This window comes from Aquarana catesbeiana, linkage group LG05 (genome assembly GCF_042186555.1).
Source record: "Aquarana catesbeiana isolate 2022-GZ linkage group LG05, ASM4218655v1, whole genome shotgun sequence".
In the NCBI taxonomy this organism is placed as follows: Eukaryota; Metazoa; Chordata; class Amphibia; order Anura; family Ranidae; genus Aquarana; species Aquarana catesbeiana.
The window spans coordinates 109,347,316-109,369,102 of NC_133328.1; the positions used below are offsets into that span (position 1 = coordinate 109,347,316).

Sequence of the window (21,787 nt, forward strand, 5' to 3'; positions counted from 1 at the left end):
CAAAGAGAGTTAATTTTCAATATTTGTTTCAACCATTAAAGAATAATAAAGTTGAAATATTCCTTCATTACAAATGGTGAAGGTATATAATTGCAGATGAAGATTAATACATACCATATAAGCACGCAGGTTTGCCCAGAAGACTGCATTCAATTACTGCATAGAGGGCTATCCTCCAGAAAATAAATGAGTAAAATAGAAAAAATTCATAAAATGGCTATTAAAATGCTGCTTTCCATAAACGGCAACATTTATCAGGAGACGTACAAAATCTGCCTATTACAAAGAGAAGAAAATGAGATGAGCATAACATACATCTGTCAAAGAGTGTAATATATATATATATATATATATATATATAGGCAAAGAGAATTTATCTTATATGATTACGCTATAGTGAAATCTGATTAGTTGCTTTGGGTTAATTCTCTTTCTGCATGATTACTTTTGTTTTCCTTGCCTTATTTAATAAGCCCAAAAACTCATTGTACAATCACTGCAAACTTTATACTAAGGCTATGGCTTCCTGGTACAGTCCCTTTTCAATGCAAACGTGACACACTGCAGAGACAAGACACTTTTCACTTTCTTCTCTGGTTCCTCCTTCAACCGAAACTACTACAGTAGTTTCAGGTGTACAATCAGGTTCACATCAAGGGATTCTGGGTAATGAGTTCTGCATACCTTTTGTCTGGTATTACCTTCTCAAAAAAGAACTTCAAATCCCAGGAGCCTTTGTTCTTTGGTATGTCAGTGAGCTGGGCTCGAGGGATAGTACAAGGTGTGTCAGTTTGCCTAGTCTTGCTCAACAAGGTAATCATTACTCTCTGTAGTTAGTTGCTTGACTAGGTAAACAAACAGGAGTAATTGAGCATGAGGAGAACACCATGAGTTTGTTCATCTGAGCTGATCTTCTACAGAACGTAAGTTTTTTTTTTTGGTAAAATTAATTTTAACTTACCAAGAAAACAGTCATTTTTAGTAGTATTGTATTTTCTGACTATAGACATATTTAGGGAAGGAGTTAGAAATGAATGTTGTTTCATTTGCCAGTGACGTTCATTTACAGGGACCTTTAGAAATTTGGTGTAGTCTTAAGATCACTTGACATGTCTTTATTTCAGACAAATCACAATGAATACAGCTTATAATGAGGATACATGTCATTCCGATAAAAGTTACGCATGTACAAAATCGTAACCAATACAGTAAGCAGAGAGAAAATAGCTGCCCTACATATGGCCAAAATTATCATCCAAATAGAATGCATTAGTACCCTTCTGATTGAGAGTGGTAGAGTCACCTGCTAAGATATGTCTGATTTCGTAGTGTTTAAAGGAAACGTTGAGCATAATAGGTATGCAATAAGAATAACTTCAAAAGAAAAGATTGTCTCGGACTAAAGATCCTGTGAAGCCATTAATAAGTGTGTCATCATATTTTTTTACAATTGCTAGTGGTTGTCACTGTGTCTTTAATAATTCTACATTGGCTGATGAAAATAAAATTCACATTTCTTTATGTGCTACACATGTTTACAAGTCAAGTGTACAATATGTTTGAACTCAAGAACTGTAGGAAGTATATTAGGTGTATGCAATGGGGTTGATTTACTAAAACTAGGAAGTGCAAAATCTGGTTCAGCTGTGCATGGTAGCCAACCAGCTTATAACTTCAACTTGCTCAATTAAGCTTTGACCATAAGACCTGGAAGCTGATTGGTTTCTATGCAAAGCTGCACCAGATTTTGCACTCTCCAGTTTTAGTAAATCAACCCACTGTAATATTGATGACCATCAGTTGATGCTGGCTTAGATCACATGGCCATCAGGCTGTCTATGGGGACAGTCTCCAGTTGGGGTAGATGTCCCCATAGAAAAGTCAGAATGTGAAGAGATTAAGTTAAACATATAGCTTATTCCCAGATCTCTTTTTTCTTCACGCAATTTGAAAAACTGGTGAAGTGCTTGAAAGACAAAGTCATGAAATTGTTCTTCTTTTTTTAATAGTGTATAAATACATACATGCAGTTATCATACAGAATATTTGTAATGATACAATATCAGTGACTGCAATTGAATTATTTAATTAACTGTGGTCTATTGTTGTCAAATTGGATAATGTATATACATGTATGTGGTCCTGAGCCTTGACCATGCTACAGGTGTATTCAGACTTACGTTACTTATTACACTGTCTGTAAAAAAAATAATTTAAACATGGCCCTTTAAAAAAAAAAAAGAAAAAAAAAAAAAAAGTCCTTAAGTGCACTGTGTTCAGGCGCCAGACACAGTGCACTATGGGAAGCGCCACGTCTATGCAATCACGAGATTGCAGACGAGTCGCTTCATTTGCGGGGTTTGGAGCTGCTTTGTGGCGTAGTCCATCGCGCCGAACAGCTTCCGCCCAGCGCTGTAGTGTATCACTACTGCCGTGTGCTGTGTTCTCAGTGTGAGACCAGACATCACTTCTGGCGGGCTACAAGAAGATGGCCGCCGCCGTGAGAACTAATCGCCTTGTGTTCAGTGGAGAGGGAGGCCCCTCCCCTCTCCACTGAACACATGGAGAAAGCCGGAAACTAGCTGCCGCTGAAGGGGACAGAGACAGATGTGGCATGAAGGAGGGCTGTGCTGCCGGGACACATGTGAGGAGGACTCTGCTCTGCTGATGGGGACACATGTGAGGAGGACTGCTGCTGATGGGGACACATGTGAGGAGGGACTTCACTGATGGGGACACAGATGTAAGGAGGGACTCTGCTGATGGGAACACAGATGTAAGGAGGGACTCCGCTGATAGGGACACAGATGTGAGGAAGACTCCGCTGCTGGGGACACAGATGTGAGGAGGTCTCCACTGCTGGGGGTAGCTTATGTAAGGAGGGACTCCGCTGGGGACACTGTTGTAAGGAGGGACTCTGCTGGGGGCACCTGATGTAAGGTGGGACTCCGCTGGGGGCACCTGATGTAAGGAGGGACTCCGCTGGGGGCAACTGATGTAAGGAGGGACTCCGCTGGGGGCACCTGATGTAAGGAGGGACTCTGCTGGGGGCAACTGTTGGCATCTGGTGGCAGGCGACGTGGCAGGTTTCAGGGCTCCCACTGATTCTGCATTATGGTGAGTTGAATGATTTAATTTTATATTACATTGTAATAATAGAAATAATGTGCTTCAATCATCCTGACACCATAACAACCATGGTGCCGGGATGATTGAAGCGCTAACACCAGGTGTTTGGAGTATCTATTTCTGCTGATTGTTAAACTTTATGGAATACACATATTTCTATTGTTGTGTAGGCTCTGTGCCTGATGTCCCTCCATCTTTTTCTCCCTCTCTCCCTCCCTCTACCTCCATCCCTCGTTCATCTCAGACGCTAACCACACCCCTTAGAGCCACACCCCTTTAAGTCACGCTCACTATTCCGCTGAAACCATGCCCATTTTCACCAAGTGGGAGGGGCCAAAAGGAAGGGCGGGGTCTGGCGCCCCCCGTCCTAAAACTTCACCAGCCGCCACTGATTGCTTGTACTAATAATATGAGCCTATGCTGGTGATCTGTGCAAATGCTATTAATCTCAAAGGAGGGGGCCCAAATATACTGTAGATTTTACCCAAAAGCACCCATAGACTTATTTCAAGAGGAATTCCAGGAAACAGATGAGTTATTAAAGCTATGAAGTGATCTCTGCCACAGTCAGTCCCCTCTTTAGTGGGTCAGCCCTCCCCCTCTGACACCACCATTATGGCACATGCAGAGATGTGCCAAAGGGTACATGGTCCTGGCAAAGCCCTTTGACACATCTACAGATGTGCAAAGATGGCATAGTTTTGGGACTGCCATAACAGCCATCTTTGCACAAACATGGAGAAGCCCATGTGTGCACAAAGGTTCTATAAGTCTCACCCCAACTTCTGCAGCACATCTGCATACATACAGAATCTGGGGGTACACATGGTATTTGCACAGCAGTCATTTTATTTCTTTATTTTTACACTGTCCCTTTCCTTTTTAATTTTTTTAATCACGTTTACTCCTATTACAAGGAATGTACAAGGAACAACACTTGTAATAAAAATAAGGATGATTGGTCCTCTTTATGCAGAGATCTGGGATAAAAAAGACATTAACTCTCTTTGCCTTTTGCCTTAGCAAAAGATCTAAAAAAGAAATGTGATTCTTCTTGAAAAAAAATTGTTTACTTCCACCCTGGACCAAAAGTGACGTCATCTGATCCTCCAAGGCCATAGAGGCGATCAACGATGATCTACGCTTTGATTGCCTCTGTGACCAGCCAGCGGCACCGTCGGATCAGGCGAGCTGGCGGAAACGGTAAACCCGAGAGACACCGGCAAGTCACGCGTGGGGGGGGGGAGTGTCTCCTCCCGCCGCTTCTGAAAATGTTCTAGCGGCTCATGAGCACTTTCATGTGAAAGTCAGCTGCCGGCTGAAAAATACAATACCGGAGTTATGGCTGATATCTTCAGCCATAATTCCGGTAAACTACTTATATATACGCATTGCGGTCAGCAAGAGGTTAAGAAACATGCTGGTATTGAGGGAGGAGGTGATAAAGGGGTTAAAAGAGAAGTATTAGCAAAGCTTTTTTGGCCATACTTCACCTGTGAGTCACAGGAATTCACTTACTTTTGCTCTCCTGTGACCTTAAATCAACTGATAGTGGGCAGAGCCATGATTAAGGCCTGAAACGCATTTTTTTAAAATTGTTGTTAACCTGCAATAATAAGACCGATAACTGAGCAATCAGCGGTCATGTAATCACTCAGTTGTCAGGCTTAGATTTGATGTGGGATCACATCGATGCTGCAGCATAGAGGTAAGTATATGTGTTTATTTTTTTGGTTACCCCAAACTTCTCTTTTAATGTACAGGTAAAAAAACAGTGGGAGGTTGGAGATGAAGGGGACTGTAAGAGAGAAGGGTGGGAGGAAGGTTACACTTTATTTGCAACTGCTGCCATGATCAGTACATTGCTCAGGAATTAATGTATGATTTATTCATTAGTTCTTATTTTTTCCCCTCCCTCTGTTGTAAGTGGAGTGTATGAGCTCACAGATGTGAACACTACATTGTAAAAAACATTGGAAAAAACTCAGCTTCTGGACAACATACCAACATTATAGCACCACATCCCTTATTTAATTTGTATATTGGAGATTTGTGGGATTTTTAAGGTGCATTAGATAGAAATAGAAAAAAATTAGTTAAAAAGTGTAAATTTTATTAATACATAAAAACAACGCAGTTACATTAGAAAAGACTCATACAGTACAGTCCTTTAAGGTACAGCACAATGGTGTGGTACCCAACATGTTTTGCCCTACAATGGGGCTTCCTCAGGGGACGCTGTCCAAATGAATATCAGAGCCTTCCCAAGATATATTGCAATTGATAATGGTTCAGGGGGTCGAGCAGACACCATAAGACCAGAAACCGGACTGCAGACAATCATAGGAGGCATTAAAGGACCAGAGAGTCTAATTTGCAAAAAAGGTCAATACGAGGATGAGAAACTCCTATTTGGGGACACTCAGCACTAGGGGCGCACTGATAACTCATGGGGCCCCCGGGCAATAGGAAATTATGGGGCCCCCAGGCAATCAGAGATTATGGGGCCACACAGTATAAAAAAACACAGTATACAATCATACAGTATACACATACATGTACACACAGTATACACAAACAGATGTAAAAAATAACACAGATTTATACATACTGTCCCTGGTTTTACTGAGGCTGGCAACCCTGATGGGGCCCCCTAGTGGCCCAGGGCCCTCGGGCAGTGCCCGAGTCGCTCAATGGTCAGTCCGCCCCTGCTCAGCACATAATCTGAGGTCCTGTAAGGAGTGTGTGTCTCTCCTCGTGGTTTTCAGCTGCAACTGCGTTGTTTTTATGTATTAAAAAAATTTACACTTTTTAACAAATTTTTTCTATTGATTTAATATGCACCTTAAAAATCCCACAAATCTCCAATATACAAATATATTGTTTACATCTGTGAGCATGATGACTTGTGTAGCAATAACTCTTGGTGGAGCTGCTGGTTTAAAGCGAGCTGTTACCGTCACCTTCTTTACCTCAATTTCACCGGAACCGGGTCTAGGGTCCCATTGAGTTTAATACCAGACAATGTAGGCACCGGACACTTGAGTATCTTTTCCAATGCTTTAATAAACGTAACTGAAGGAAGTAACAGGAAAGAGGTAGAAGAAGAGTTGCAGGGAAGTTCAAATACCTTTTCTTAGTGTAGTATTAGAAATTGGAATCTTGTAGATGAATTTACTTTCCTCTTAGAGTTGAATCTTTGCCCGCCTGGATAGATTTCTCTCACTAACCTAGCAGCCAGTACGCAGCACGAACAAAAGTCTCTGCCACAGACTTGAATGGAATAGAAACCCGTACGATCCTCTGCCATAGGATGTAATGGTTTACGATGGATAGCAAACACATCACTAGAACCTTTAAGCTGACCAGGCAGTACTAAGCAGTAGGTTAACTTTAGGATGCGTCCTCCAACTGAGTCACCAGGCCCCTCTCCAGACCAGCACTCTGCATGATCCTTCCATGATGGGTCCTCCCCTGCAGGGGCGGACTGACCATCGGGCAATTCGGACAGGGACCGAGGGCCCGTGGCCAGTAGGGGGCCCCATGACAGCTTCCACTTCGATCTACCCGTCAATCACAGCTAGCTGACGGGTAGATCGGGTCCCTCTCATGATGTGCTCCTCCCCGCCGGCCCCTCCTTCCCTCCCGTCCATCCCAGGTGCTTGTATTTGTCATCACCTCGGACGGACGAGAAGAGAGGAGGGGCCGGCGGGGAGGAGCACATCATGGGAGGTATGTTTACAGCCGCTTCCCGCGCTACTCTGCATCTAGGAAAGAAAGTGCAGCAGCCGCTGCCCTGTCTCCCTCTATGTGCCCAGCATCCTGCTCTCTGCCCAAAAGCCCTGCTGTCTGCCCATACCCTGATGTCTGCCCATACCCTGCTATCTGCCCCATGCCCTGATGTCTGCCCATACCCTGCTATCTGCCCCATGCCCTGATGTCTGCCCATACCCTGCTATCTGCCCCATGCCCTGATGTCTGCCCATACCCTGCTATCTGCCCCATGCCCTGATGTCTGCCCATACCCTGCTATCTGCCCCATGCCCTGATGTCTGCCCATGCCCTACTCTTTGCTCCATGCCCTGCTGTCTGCCCATGCCCTGCTTTGTGCCCCTATTCCCTGATGTCTGCCCCATGCTCTAATGTTTACCCCATGTCATGCTCTGTGCCCCCTTGCCCTGCTCTGTGCCCCCATGCCCTGCTGCCTACCCTATGTTCTGCTCCGTGCCCCCATGCCCTGCTGTCTGCCACCATGCCCCGCTGTCTACGCCCATGCCCTGCTCTGTGCCCCATGCCCTGCTCTGTGCCCCATGCCCTGCTCTGTGCCCCATGCCCCGCTCTGTGCCCCCATGCCCCGCTCTGTGCCACCATGCCCCACTCTGTGCCCCCATGCCCTGCTCTTTGCCCCTATGCCCTACTCTGTGCCCCCATGCCCTGCTGACTGCCCCATGCACTATAGTCTGCCAATACCGTGCTATCTGCCCCATGACCTGATGTCTGCCCATGCCCTGCTCTGTGCCCCCATGCCCTGCTGTCTGCACCCTCGCCTTGCTCTTTGCCCCATGCCCTGCTGTCTGCCCATGCCCTCCTCTGTGGCCCCATGCTCTGATGTCTACCCCATGTTGTGCTCTGTGCCCCCTTGCCCTGCTCTGTGCCCCATGCCCTGCTGTCTACCCTATGCCCCGCTCCGTGCCCCCATGCCCTGCTGTCTGCCCCCATGCCCCGCTCTGTGTCCCCATGCCCTGCTCTGTGCCCCCATGCCCTGATGTCTGCCCCATGCCCTATAGTCTGCCCATACCCTGCTATCTGCCCCATGCCCTGATGTCTGCCCATGCCCTGCTCTGTGCCCCCATGCCTTGCTGTTTGCCCCATGCCCTGCTGTCTGCCCATGCCCTGCTCTGTGGCCCCATTCCCTGATGTCTGCCCCATGCTCTGATGTCTACCCCATGTTGTGCTCTGTGCCCCCTTGCCCTGCTCTGTGCCCCATGCCCTGATGTCTTCCCCATGCCCTATAGTCTGCCCCATACCCTGCTATCTGCCCCATGCCCTGCTGTCTGCCCCATGCCCTGCTGTGTAACCCCATTCCCTGATGTCTGCGCCATGCTCTTATGTCTACCCCATGCCATGCTCCGTGCCCCCTTGCCCTGCTCCGTGCCCCCATGCCCCGCTGTCTGCCCCCATGCCCCACTCTGTGCCCCCATGCCCTGCTCTGTGCCCTGATGTCTGCCTCATGCCCTATAGTCTGCCCATACCCTGCTATCTGCCCCATGCCCTGCTCTGTGCACCCATGCCTTGCTCTTTGCCCAATGCCCTGCTGTCTGCCCCATGCCCTGCTCTGTGCCCCCATTCCCTGATGTCTGCCCCATGCAGTGCTCTGTGCCCCCTTGCCCTGCTGTCTACCCTATGCCCTGCTCTGTGCCCCCATGCCCCGCTGTGTGCCCCCATGCCCTGCTCTGTGCCCCCATGCCCTGCTCTGTGCCCCCATGCCCTGCTCTGTGCCCCCATGCCCTGATGTCTGCCCCATGCTCTGATGTCTACCCCATGCCATGCTCTGTGCCCCCTTGCCCTGTGTCCCCATGCCCTACTGTCTACCCTATGCCCTGCTCCGTGCCCCCCTGCCCTGCTGTCTGCCCCCTTGCCCTGCTTTGTGCCCCCATGCCCTGCTCTGTGCCCCCATGCCCTGATGTGTGTGCCCCCATGCCTTGGTCTGTGCCCCCATGCCCTGATGCCTGCCCCACACACTGCTCGGTGCCCCATGGCCTGCTGTCTGCCCCATGCCCATGCTCTGATGTGTGCCCCCATGCCCTGCTGCCTGCCCCATGCCCTGCTGCCTGCCCCCATTCCCTGTTGCCTGCCCCCATGACCTGCTGCCTGCCCCCATTATGTGCCCTGTGATGTGTCCCATGACCTACTGTGTGCCCTGTGATATGCCCTACTGTGTGCCCCATGATGTGCTCTACTGTGTGCCCTTGTGGTGTGCCCCATGTTGTGTCCTACTGTGTGCCCCACTGTGTGCCCAATTCCCTCTTGTGGGCCTTGTGATGTGCCCTGAGCCCTACTGTATGCCCCATGATGTGCCCTGTACCTTGCTGTGTGCCATATGATGTGCCCTGCTGTGTGCCCCTTGATGCATCATTCAGTGCCCCATAGTGTGCTTTTCTGTGTGCACCATACAGTGCCCTATATGTGCCCTCCTGCTTCATGCAATATACCCTGCTGTACCCCATAATGTATCCTCTTGCCCCCACGTAATATGTCCTGCTATGCCTCATAATGTGCCCTGCTGTGCCCCATAATATGAGATTGTATCCCTCCTAATGTGCTCTGCTGTGCCCCTTAATGTGCCCTCATGCCCCCATGTAATATGCCCTGCTGTGTCCTATTATGTGCCCTCTTGTCCCCATGTAATATGCCCTGCTATGCCTCATAATGTGCCCTGCTGTGCCCCATAATATGAGAATGTATCCCTCCTAATGTGCTCTGTTGTGCCCCATAATGTGCCCTCATGCCCCTATGTAATATACTCTGCTGTACCCCATAATGTGCCCTCCTGCCCCATGTAATGTTTCATGCTGTGCCCCTCTGTCTCCCCATATGTAATGTGCCCTATAATGTTCCCTGCTGCCCCCCCTCCCCTGTAATGTGTCCTACTGTTCCTCCCCCACCTGTAATGTTCCCTGGTGTGCCCCATAATGTGCCCTGCTGCTATCCATGTAGTGTGCCCTCCTACCGTCCACACACACATATTGTGCCCTCCTGACCCCCTGTGCTATGACCTGCTGACTATACTTTGCCATGGTTCCTCCATGCTCTACCCTGCTGCCCCCTGTGTACTGTGCTTGCTTGACATCCAATGCTCTGCCCTTCTGCCCCCTGTGCACTGTTTATCTCAGGTTCAACCCAGAATTGAGGCGTCCACGCAGTGCAAGATGGAGGGTGGGGCTTTGTGTGGGTGTGGCTTGAGTGTGGGCAGGGACACAGGGGGCTCTATGATCTCCTGTTGCCCGGGGGCCCCATGGCTTGTCAGTCCGCCCCTGCTCCCCTGGGATCTTCTCAGTTGTCCAGCTTCTTCCCGTAAGACAGACAGTCCAGGACCATTCCCCTGCTACGGTGGTAGGCCCCAGACAGGCTTCTGGGCCCACCCACACGCTGCAGCAGCGTGGGCCTCCCGGTCGGAGGACCACGTGGTAGTACTCCTAACACATACCTGTTGGCCAGGAGGGCCAGCAGGTGGAACGAAAGACCCCTAAAATATGGCGTCTGTCCCATAAATACCCTCTCCCAGAATGCAACTCGGAAGACCACCTCCACCGAGTTATCTCCGGGACAGAGGAGCACTCATACACTTCAACGTGTTGCCTTTCCAACACCAACTCATGGTAACAACTACACCCACAGGCACAGTGTGAAACTACATGCAACTCAGCCAAGCTGGAACAGAGGCTAAATCTGACTATGTATGAACAGATAACCCACTAAATTTACCTATAAGCAGTAGATTGAAAAATCTACCAGCGTTACACTTGTTTCTCTATGATCTCCTCTGTACACAATGGCTTGGTTCAAAGTCCAAGTTTTAGATGTGCATCTAAATCTCCCTTTCCTCTGAAGCTCAATCCGTGCTTGCCTCCTTGCCACCTGTTTTAAACCCATTTTTGCTGACAAACGTGTTGTACCTGCATGCATTGCACGTTGTTACTGGGTATTTGCGGTGCTTCCCCATTTGCTTGAGTGTGTAGCATTCCGCTTGTTACCCACCGATCACTGCATGCTGGGTAAACTTTGCTGTGAGTGCAATGTAAAGCATTGTGACCACGGCATGTAAACACCCCCATTCAGTGCCTTTTTGCAGCTTAAGGGGGGCAATTGGCGGGCGGCAAAAATGTGGCTCAAACGTGCATTTTTGCTGCCAACCCCAACTGCCCCCAAACCTACAGTGCTTTGTCCAGTGCCATTTATAATCAACACTGGATAAAAACAATCCAGTGCTTCATTGTTTTTAAAAAATATAGTAAAGTGTTTAACCACTTCAGCTCTGGAAGGTTTACCCCCCTTCATGGCCAGGCCATTTTTTTGCGATACTGCACTACGTTGCTTCAACTGACAATTGTGCAGTTGTGTGATGCTGTACCCAAAAAAAAAAAAAATTGATGTCATTTTTTCCCACAAATAGAGCTTTCTTTTGGTGGTATTTGATCACCTTTGCAGTTTTTATTTTTTTGCGCAATAAACAAAAAGTGACTGACAATTTTTACTTTTTGCTCTAAAACACATCCAATAAAAAAATTGAAAAATCTAATTTCTTCATCAATTTAGGCCAATATGTATTCTGCTACATATTTTTATTGATTGGGTTGCACAAAAGTTATAGCATCTACAAACTATGGGACATATTTGTGATTTTTTTTATTTTTCTTTATTTTTTTACTAGTAATGGCAGCGATCAGCGAATTTTAACTGGACTATCACTGTGGCGGACACATTTGACACTAAGTGACATTTTTGTGGACCGATGACACCAATACAGTGATCAGTGCTAAAAAAAATGCACTGTCACTGTACTAATGACACTGGCAGGGAAGGGGTTAACATCAAGGGCAATCAAAGGGTTAAATGTGTTCCCTGGGAGTGCTTTCTAGCTGTGGGGGGTGTGCTTTGACTGGTGGAAGACAAGATCTCCATCTTCCCCTTTGAGAGAACGGCGATCTGCCTTGTTGTTCTGTCTGCCTCGGGAACAATCGGCAGGCCCCAGCGGACATTGGGTCCGCCGGACCCGCTGATTGGCTCCTGCTGTGTCCAATCACTGTGGGAGCGGTACCTGATTTTGAGCTTAAGGGACACCCTGCCACAGTATTATGTAGGAGGTCCTAAAGCGGTTAGGGTCTATGCAAACTCAAATATTTTTTTCTTGGTTTTGGCTTTGACATGGCCACCCCCTTATTCAGGTGTTCGGCCCCTTTCAGAACGCCAGGCGCCTGAATTACAGCGGTGGTGTGTTTTTTTTATAGCATCTGATAAGAGCCATAGGCTCTAATAGGCTTCAAAATAGGGTGGCTCCAGAGCACACCAACCCAGGTGTTACAACAGCGAATAAATATTCGCTGTTGTAACACTGATTCTCAATCTGGCCAATCAGAAGCAGGTGTGAGACCCGTTTTCTGATTAGCCGAAAAGAGAAAACTCCAGATCGGCCGCTAAGAAGGAGGGAGGAAACGGAAGCCGCCACGTGGAGACCCGTGGGGAGCAGGGGAACGGGAGGCAGACGCCAAGCATGGGAAGCCGCGATGGGGTAAGTGAGACTGACCGCCCTACACCGACCGACCGTCCCACCGACCGGCGGGGGGGTGTCAGTGGTATATTGTTTGCCCCCCCCCCTAAAAAAAATTTCCATTGGTCGCCACTGCTAAGAATTGGACTTAGGAGAAATACAGAGACTGCCTTCTGAAAATGCTAGATGTTAGGCTGTCTTTGGCTTCAACAATTTCTGAGTCACTGACCAAACCCAAGCATGCAGATAAGGAAAGTAAGGCAAATACTCACTTTTGTTGCCAGCGGTTTAGACATTAATGGCTGTGTGTTGAGTTATTTTGAGAGGACAGCAAATTTACACTGTTATACAAGCTGTACACTCACTACTTTACATTGTAGCAAAGTGTCATTTCTTCAGGGTCGTTCACACTACAATGACTTGGGATCTGACTTGTTGCCCCAAGTCGCTTGACATTGGGAATTGCATTATAGTAATTATAATGAGAGTCGTCTTAATGTACACTACTGAAGTCGCTCCGACTTCAGAAAAGGTTCCTGTACTACTTCAAGGCGACTTCTAGGTGACCTGTACCCATAGAATTCAATGGAAGTCACCTCCAAGTCGGATCTCCATCTATATTGAAGCGACTTTACAGGAAAAGGAATTAGTTTACCCAGGCAAACCCCTCCCTCCCAGAGAGCTGATTATTCTGTGATTGGCCACAGCCAAAGTCACCTGTCCTGGAGGCGACTTGAAGTCGCATTGTAAGTTGCTACAAGTAGCGCTGAAGTCGCGTTGAAGTTGTGTTGAAGTCGCCTTGCAAAGTCGCGCTGAAGTCGTGTTGCCCCTGTGTGAATCGGCACTCAGTGTTGTCACATGAAAAGATATAATAAAATATTTACAAAAATGTGAGGGGTGTATTCACTTTTATGAGATACTGTATATATACATGCATGTGTGTTTGAGCTTTGGGGTGCACACCCTAATGCAATAGGCTGTGTACACCTATGCTTTCACATGTAATAGATAAGCTTGGGATGTGGAATGGTCAGTGCTAAGATTCACTTGAGTGGGAAATGGTTAGAATCTCTGCCAGTGTTTTTTTTCTTTTCTTTGCTGTCTGTATTCCCACTGGGAAGATTGTTGTCTTCACTGAGAGTAACTTCTGCTTACATTTTTTTTCTCTTGATATTCTTGGTTTGCATTTTCTAAGCTTGTGACAGATATTGCAGGGAGTATCTCCAGTCTCTAGTTGTATTATATATACACTTATGCCCTGTACACACAAGCGGAATTTCCGTCAAAAAAAGTGTGATGGGAGCTCTTGGTCGGATATTCCGACCGTGTCTATGCTCCATCCAACTTTTTCTGTCTGAATTTTCGCCAGCAAAACATTGAGGGCTGGTTCTCTATTTTTCAGACGGAAAAAGTTCTTGACGGAAATTCTGTTTGTCTGTATGCAATTCCGACGCGCAAAAAAACACGCAGGTTCGGAAACAATTCAACGCATGCTCGGAAGCATTGAACTTCATTTTCTCGGCTCATCGTAATGAAGTACGTCACGGCGTTCTTGATGGTCAAAAGTTCAGAGAACTTTTGTGTGACGTGTGTATGCAAGCAAAGCTTGAGCGGAATTCCGTCTGAAAAATCCTCCAAGATTTTTCCGATGGAAATTCCGCTCGTGTGTACGGGGCATTACTCTATTTCATAGTAACCATTTAACAATCATCTTTCATTATTTGAATGCTCCAAACTAGTCATCAATATGGCCACATAGATGGCAGATTTGCATGAAAATAGCATTGCCCCCAAAAAAGGGAAAGTATAGTATATTTTTTAGTAAACACATGCTTACATTATTTGTTACTTCTAATAAAATACTTGAATCAACAGCGTTGACATTTTCCAGGCTCATAATGACGTCACTGTGTTTGTCACTGGAGCAGAAACCACACCTGGGTATTTGTGTGTAAATGACTCACAAGAATACGCAAACTTCCCCAGCTGGGGATCCAGTACTACCAACTGCAGCAGTATCAGTATGGTATCAGTATAGTCTTTATATTCTCAGCAGCTCAGCGTTAAGCATTTTATCAACTTTTAGGCTTCAGTTTGCTATTGCTCTAAGCTATCCACTTCATCCCTAGCAATCAGCTTTTCAAAAGTCATTTGCTTACTATAGCTGCCACACTGATTGATTTCTGTTGTGTGAGAAATGACATTATGATTTGGGAAGTGTTTACAGATCTAAGCTTTCAGGAATGAAGGGAAAAGAAGCACTACCTCGCTTGAGCTGCCAGCCAATTAACACGAAGGAATTATGTATACAACTCACGGGGGATTGATGACAGAAATAGTATAAAATGACACCTGCTTTCCTCAGGTTGTAGACTCCTTTCAAACATTGAGAGAATTGAATATACTGTACAGGTAAAATGAAAAGTCTGTTTAAAGAGGTTAGGGAAAACCATCCAGCCAAATGTCAGACAGGTAAAGGCTCTGCATTACTCAGTAGTGCCAATGTTTGACAGCCACTGCTACTTCCTACTCATTTCCATAGGTGTTGCCAGGGGGTGGCTATTGAGGCTGTAGCCCCGAATCTGGAGCCCATAGCCCTGAGTTTCTTGCCACAGGGTCCCTGCCTAACCAGCGGGTCGCGGCTGTGGCAGGCGGGCTGCATTAGAGGTGGATGAGAGGAGAGAGACGAGTGGGCGGATGAGCAGAGATGACATCATCTCTCTCTGCCCGCTCCACGTCACCATTCTTCTGCCCTCACAGCCGGGCCACTTCAATGTGGGAGCGATGTGCGGCGGGGAGCAGAGAGATGACATCATCTCCCACTGCCCGCCACACATCAGCTCTCTTCCACCCTCACAGTGCGGGCCTCTTCAATGTCGGAGGTGCAACGGGGAGCAGAGAGATTACATCATCTGTCACTGCCCGCCCCCGCATCTCCGCTTTCCTGCCCTCACTAAATGGACCAGTGCTGCCAGCCTGCCACCAATGCAGCGACAATGCACATTTGGTGGCACTAGCTGGCATGGCAAGTGACAATCCACATCAGTTGGCAAGTGACAACCCATCTAGTGGCAGGTGACATGGCAAGTGACAATTTGCTAATGGTGGCAGGTGACATGGCAAATGACAGACTGCAAATGGTGGCAGGTGATGTGGCAAATGACAGTCTGCAAATGGTGGCAGGTAACGTGGCAAGTGACAATCCACATCAGGTGGCAGGTGACATGGCAAGTGACAATCTGCAAATGGTGGCAAGTGATGTGGCAAGTGACAATCTGCAAATGGTGGCAGGTGACGTGGCAATCTGCAAATGGTGGCAGGTGATGTGGCAAGTGACAATCCACATCTAGTGGCAGGTGACAGTGGCAAGTTAAAAGGCTGCATCTGGTGACAGGTGACGGTGGCAAGTGACATGCTGCATCTGGTGGCAGGAGATGTGGCAAGTGACACGCTCAGATCTCCTACTGATTCTGCATTATGGTGAGTTGATCCACTTCATTATATGTTAGAATGTAATGCAACAATAGAAACAATGTGCTTCAATCACCCTGACACCATGACACCATATCAGCCATGGTGCCATGATGATTGAAATGCCAACACCAGCCTTTGCTCGTGAAAAATTGCTTACCACCTGCGTGCCTCCCCCCCCTATATCCAAAAGTATGTGCAACTCTTGGTGCATACACTTCATACCTGCAGCAGTTTACTGCCGCCCACCCCAACTCCACAGTGGGTCTCTTTAACCACATCCCATCTGGCCTATAGCAGAATGACGGCTCGGTGGGGGATCAGTTATCCTGACTGGGCCTCATATGACATCCAGCAGGATGAGCCGCTCGCGCGGGCCCGCGGGGGCATGCAGAGCGGCGATCAGTGGTGCGGTGTGTCGCTCCAACAAACTGCATCTCCAATCTCGGTGAAAAGCCTATGATTTAGGCTCTTTACCATGTAATCAGCTGTGACCAATCACACCGGTAATCAGAAAGTGCTAGTAATCGGCTTTCCTCAGTTCGTGCTGAGAAGGCAAAAGTAGAGCAGCGGCTCTCCTGCCTGGAGGGGTCTGCACTGATAATCAGCGCGTTGATTATCAGTGTAGTCCCCATCAGAGGTATCCACCCCAGATGCCAATCAGTGCCCATCAGATGGCAATCAGTGCCCATCACAGATATCAATCAGTGCCCATCACAAATGCCAATCAGTGCCCATCAGTAATGCCTGTCAGTGCCCATCACAGATGCCAATCAGTGCCCATCAGTAATGTCTGTCAGTGCCTCCTCATCAGTGCTGCCTATCAGTGCCATCTATCAGTGCCATTTATCAATGCCCATCAGTGCCACTCATCGGTACACATCATTGACCATTAGTGTCCATCAGTTCCGCCTATCAGTGTCCATCAGTGCTGCATATCAGTGCCGCCTATCAGTGTTGCATATTAGTGCCTCCTCATCAGTACTCATCAGTGCAGTCTAATCAGTGCCCGTCAGTGCAGCCTCATCAGTGCCCATCAGTGAAGGCGAAAACTTACTCATTTACAAAATTTTATAAAAGAAAAGAAAAAAAAATTTTTTTTTCAAAATTTCGGTTGTTTAGCAAAAAAACCACAGTGGTGATCAAAAACCACCAAAAGAAAGTTCTATTTGTGGGAAAAATTTAATATTGGTACAGTGAAGCATGACCGGGCAATTGTCATTCAAAGTGTGACAGCGCTAAAAGCTGAAAATTGATCTAGTCAGGAAGGGGGTGAAAGTTCCTGGTATTGAAGTGGTTAAGGCTTCTGTAATAAAATGCATTTGTTTTCTTATAGTAAACAACTGGCTTCAGACACTTTAAAGAACCATGCATTAAAATGGAACTAATTCCGGCCATACACGGTTTGAATTTCGAAAGATTTTTCTTTCGAAAATCGTATCAAAGAATTTTCGTACGAATTTCGCACCATTAGTCGGCTGCAGCAAGGGCCGATTTTCATGCGGCAATCAAATTTGAGGAATTGGACATGCTGGAAATTTTTTGCAAAACGAACGATTTTCTAATCAATGATGGGAGAATCGTGCGAGAAATGTAATAAGAAAAGAAAATTTACGGAGAGAAAAGAAGATTCCCGGCCACGAAAATTATTTTCTGTAGCAACATGCGGTGAAGTTGAAGGCTTGGTTGGCCGAATTTCGAAATTCAATGGTGGCATCATCGGATCACAAAAAAAAACGAACTTTCTGATTTTGAAAAGAAAATTTGTTCAAAATTCGACCATGTATGGCCTGCTTTAAAAGAGAAATTGGTTAGGTCTATGTTTGTTTCTCTTATATGTGTATGAGTGCAGATATGTCTGTGGTCGGCTGATACCTTATTCATTATAAATCTAAACTTCATACATATAAGATGGGCTACTGCCACTAGGATATCCCCGTTAATTGTATTCTTAAAGTAGACTTTGCCTTACAATCATACTGTGAATAATGTCCTGTTCCAGCCTAATATCATAGTTGTTAGTGCTTCTGTCTAGGCCAAGTTTTCCTGTGTAGTGGTATATTTGTCTCAGACAACATAGAGGGATATAATTTTCAGAGTCCCTCCTCTCTTGGGGCTTTTTGTCTTTCAATAATGCTTACACTTTCAGGTGGATTGTCGCTAGGGTGACCGCATTTCCAAACTGCCATTCAGGGACCCCCCCCCCCGCGCGCCCGCCCAAAAAAGATGGTTTTTGATACTTTTTTTTGCCAATTTTTGGGAAAAAAAAGCAAACAGTAGTAACCAGTTTAGACAGGTGGTATACAATGTGCGGGGGACTGACTGGAGAAGTCGGAGTCGGGTTGCGCAGCGCTGCTGGCAATGTGCTGCTGCTCTCTGCTGCACCGGCTCTGGCTGCTGGAGTAGTCGGTGGCCCCGGGACTGGCACTGACTGGGCACAGGCTAGTAAGTGTGGCTGGCTGCCTGGGCCAGGCTGGCGGCTGCTCTCTCTATCTCTCGGAGTGGAGGACAGAGGCGCGCTGCTCAGCTGTAGCCGTAGGTGCGGGTGCCCAGTGCCCACAATGTGCCTGACTGCCCACGTGACGACGTACGGTGTCAGCTGACGTCACTGGTTGCTAGACACGGGGCAGGCGGCCATAACTTAGCAACCAGTTAAGCATATGATGCGTGTGTTTTACTATTACACAGTGTATGATTATAGGGTGGCGGAGTCGGACTGGTGCCGGCGGTATGTTTTTTTTTTCATTCCGGGACACTGTATTGTCCCTGAATGAAGGTGCCCGGGACACGGGACAAAAATCTGAAATAAGGGACAATCCTGGGCAATCCGGGACATGTGGGCACCCTAATTGTCGCAAAGGCTATTTTGCATAATATTGACTAAACAGATCTGTTGAAATCTACTCTGCCACTGGTTCACCAAACATGGTCTTGCAATTCATTTTGCGGAGTTAGACATTTAAAAAAAAAAAATGCGTTTCTCTTTATAATTGCCTCACTGAGAACTGAACTGCTGTAAGTCTTTCGTCTACCTTATTTATTCTGTAAATGATTGACAGGTAGCATTCTGCTATATTATTCTTTACACCTAGTATTAAAGATGTATATTTCCTTGTTGGGTAAGAAACATAATTACATCCAAGATAGTGTGAATAAACCTCCAGAGAAGTGGTATATTCAGATACCTGCTAATCATCTTAATCTGGGTCAGATCAAAGTGTAGGCAAAATGATTTGCTCATCTCTGGATATGCAAGTTTGTATCTTGATAGTCAGACACTTTTGGTAAATACAACACATTGATTAAGCAAATTCCATTATGCATGCTAGAGTATGAAAACATGCTTGTGCACATTCAGTTTGAACAAGAAGCAAACATTTAGAAGTTTGTTAAAGTTTATCTTTGTACCTAAATAATTACTGTATTTATCGGCGTATAACACGCAGCGGCGTATAACACGCACCCCAATTTAGGAGGGAATTTTAAGGAAAAAAAAACTTTTAGGAGGGAAGTTGAAGGGAAAAAAACTTACATTTAAATGCCCATCATTGCAGCCTTCTCAGTGCAGCCTTGCCCCAGTGCAGCCTTCTCAGTGCAGCCTTGTCAGTGCAGCCTTGCCCCAGTGCAGCCATGTCAGTGCAGCCTTGTCAGTGCAGCCTTGTCAGTGCAGCCTTCCCCAGTGCAGCCTTGTCAGTGCAGCCTTGTCAGTGCAGCCTTCCCCAGTGCAGCCTTGTCAGTGCAGCCTTCCCCAGTGCAGCCTTGTCAGTGCAGCCTTGTCAGTGCAGCCTTCCCCAGTGCAGCCTTGTCAGTACAGCCTTGTCAGTGCAGCCTTGTCAGTGCAGCCTTCCCCAGTGCAGCCTTGTCAGTGCAGCCTTGTCAGTGCAGCCTTCCCCAGTGCAGCCTTGTCAGTGCAGCCTTCCCCAGTGCAGCCTTGCCCCAGTGCAGCCTTCAAAATCGCCGACCGCGATTTGAAAATGGCGCCGCCGGCGCCAAAATACACAGAGCCGGTCCTCGGCTCTTCTCGGCGGCTCTCGTTCACTTTCGGCTCCACTCGTAGTCCCGCCCGGGATGGGCGTGACTGTGAGCGGAGCTATCCAAACCTAGCCGAGTACACTCAGCTAGGTTCGGGCGGCGTTCGAGTGAAAGTGGCCGAGAAGAGCCGAGGACCGGCACTGTGTATTTCGGCACCGGCGGCGCCATTTTCAAATCGCGGTCGGCGATTTTGAAGATCTGGCAGCTCCGGATCGCAGGGGATCGGCGTATAACATGCACCCGTGATTTTCCCCTGATTTTAAGGGGAAAAAAGTGCGTGTTATACGTCGATAAATACTTTCTGAAAATATACTAAATATACACAAATATACAGCATGTTATTTGCTGTTGTCTTTGTATTTGACGATTACAAGTTAGCAATTTTCTGTTTAGCAGTAATGGAAAATGTGCACTTTTTTTCTCATGTAAATCATTGATGTTAACAATTAATAATTAAAACGAGTAAAGCATAACTCTAGGCAATGCTTTTTATTTTTTATTGTTTTTGGATGTCATTTAAAACAGTTAGAATCTCTGTCATATTTTAATTGCCGTAATGTTCCCATCAATGAGATTTTATTTTGCACTTCCTGTCCCCATGTTAATAACATTCAATGACAAATATCTAAAAGTTTCAGGAGATCAACAGACGAGATTTAAATCACTGATGACAAACCGTGGATAACAAAAGTATCTGTATGGAGACATATACATTCATCATTCACACTAAACAGTACTTCTCAGCTGGAGACAAGAGCTATTATTGAGCAGGCACCATTAGGATTACCATAGACATGGTAGGATAATTCTCCATTGTGACTATTTTTGGTCAGATTACCTGACATTCATACGAAAGTCTTGCCAGCTGCTCTCTGGGGTGCAAAAACCTTTCTTATCCTCTGTAGTTGCCCATGCGACGTGTGATACCAGTGTTTACCAGTGTTGCTCATTCTCTCCCCTTTTAATTGACACGAACAGGAATGTTTGGCCAAGCAGTATGGTTCAGTTCAATGACCCAATGCCTAAGAGAGGTTGGATCCTACAGGCAAGGATTTTTAAGCAGCCTTAGTTTAGATTATAACTAAATGTCCTAATAATGCATAAATGATTGCATTTACATTACTGGGTCCTATAGACACATATGCTTTGGCATCCAAAGCAAACTTAAGTATTGTAACACTGTTTAAATAACCACTTAAGGTCTGCCCTATAGCACTTTTACTGCATCAGGGGGGCACCTATGCGATGGATTATGTGCAGTATATATACAATATACGTGATCTGACTCTTCGGGTTAGAAGGCTCACATGTGATTACACATAGCCAGTGCCGGGACAAGGTCATACAGTGCCCAGGGCGAAGATGCCAAATGGCGCCACCCCCCCAACTCCCCTACCTCCCGGTGGAGTAGCAGGTGAGCTGGGGTAAATAGCCATGTGCGCAACACGTCTCACCAAAACAACATATATAACATATGAGTTTACCAGCAGTACATATTCTATCTTGCAATGAAATATGGGGCTCACAGTGATTAAGAAAGAAATTCCCCAGCGTCAGTGTGAGGAAAAAATGCCCCTGCGTTGGTGGATTCACTGGAATGAAAAATGTGGTGTGAGTCTAAGGACTGATTTGGTGGTGGTTTGAAAAGGGAGGAGAGCTGGGAAGGTGGGAGCTCTGTGGGGTGCATTTATCTAGGGGGCCCTGTGTGGCTCTGAAGGAGTAAGGCTTTCTTCCCAGGTGCAGTCAGGGGGTAGTAAAACCAGGTAGTTGATCCATGGCTTTATCATCCCAGACCTGAACACTAACATACTCCTGTTCATAGCTGTATGCATACCAAAGCAAAACAAGATTCCCCTTAGATCAGGGTCCCCAAAGAACCCCTAACAG

General features: G+C 46.7%; 1 protein-coding gene across 2 annotated transcripts in view; it reads left to right on the plus strand.

Annotated features, from left to right (window-relative positions):
• Window positions 1–779: 779 nt before the first annotated feature.
• The window catches only part of MACC1 (MET transcriptional regulator MACC1), an 83,657-nt gene continuing 62,649 nt past the window's right edge, over window positions 780–21,787 (plus strand). For both annotated transcript variants that reach the window (XM_073630057.1, XM_073630058.1), the window contains exon 1: window positions 780–923. The gene's annotated coding sequence lies outside the window, so the exon portion shown is untranslated. The remainder of the gene's footprint in view (window positions 924–21,787) is intronic.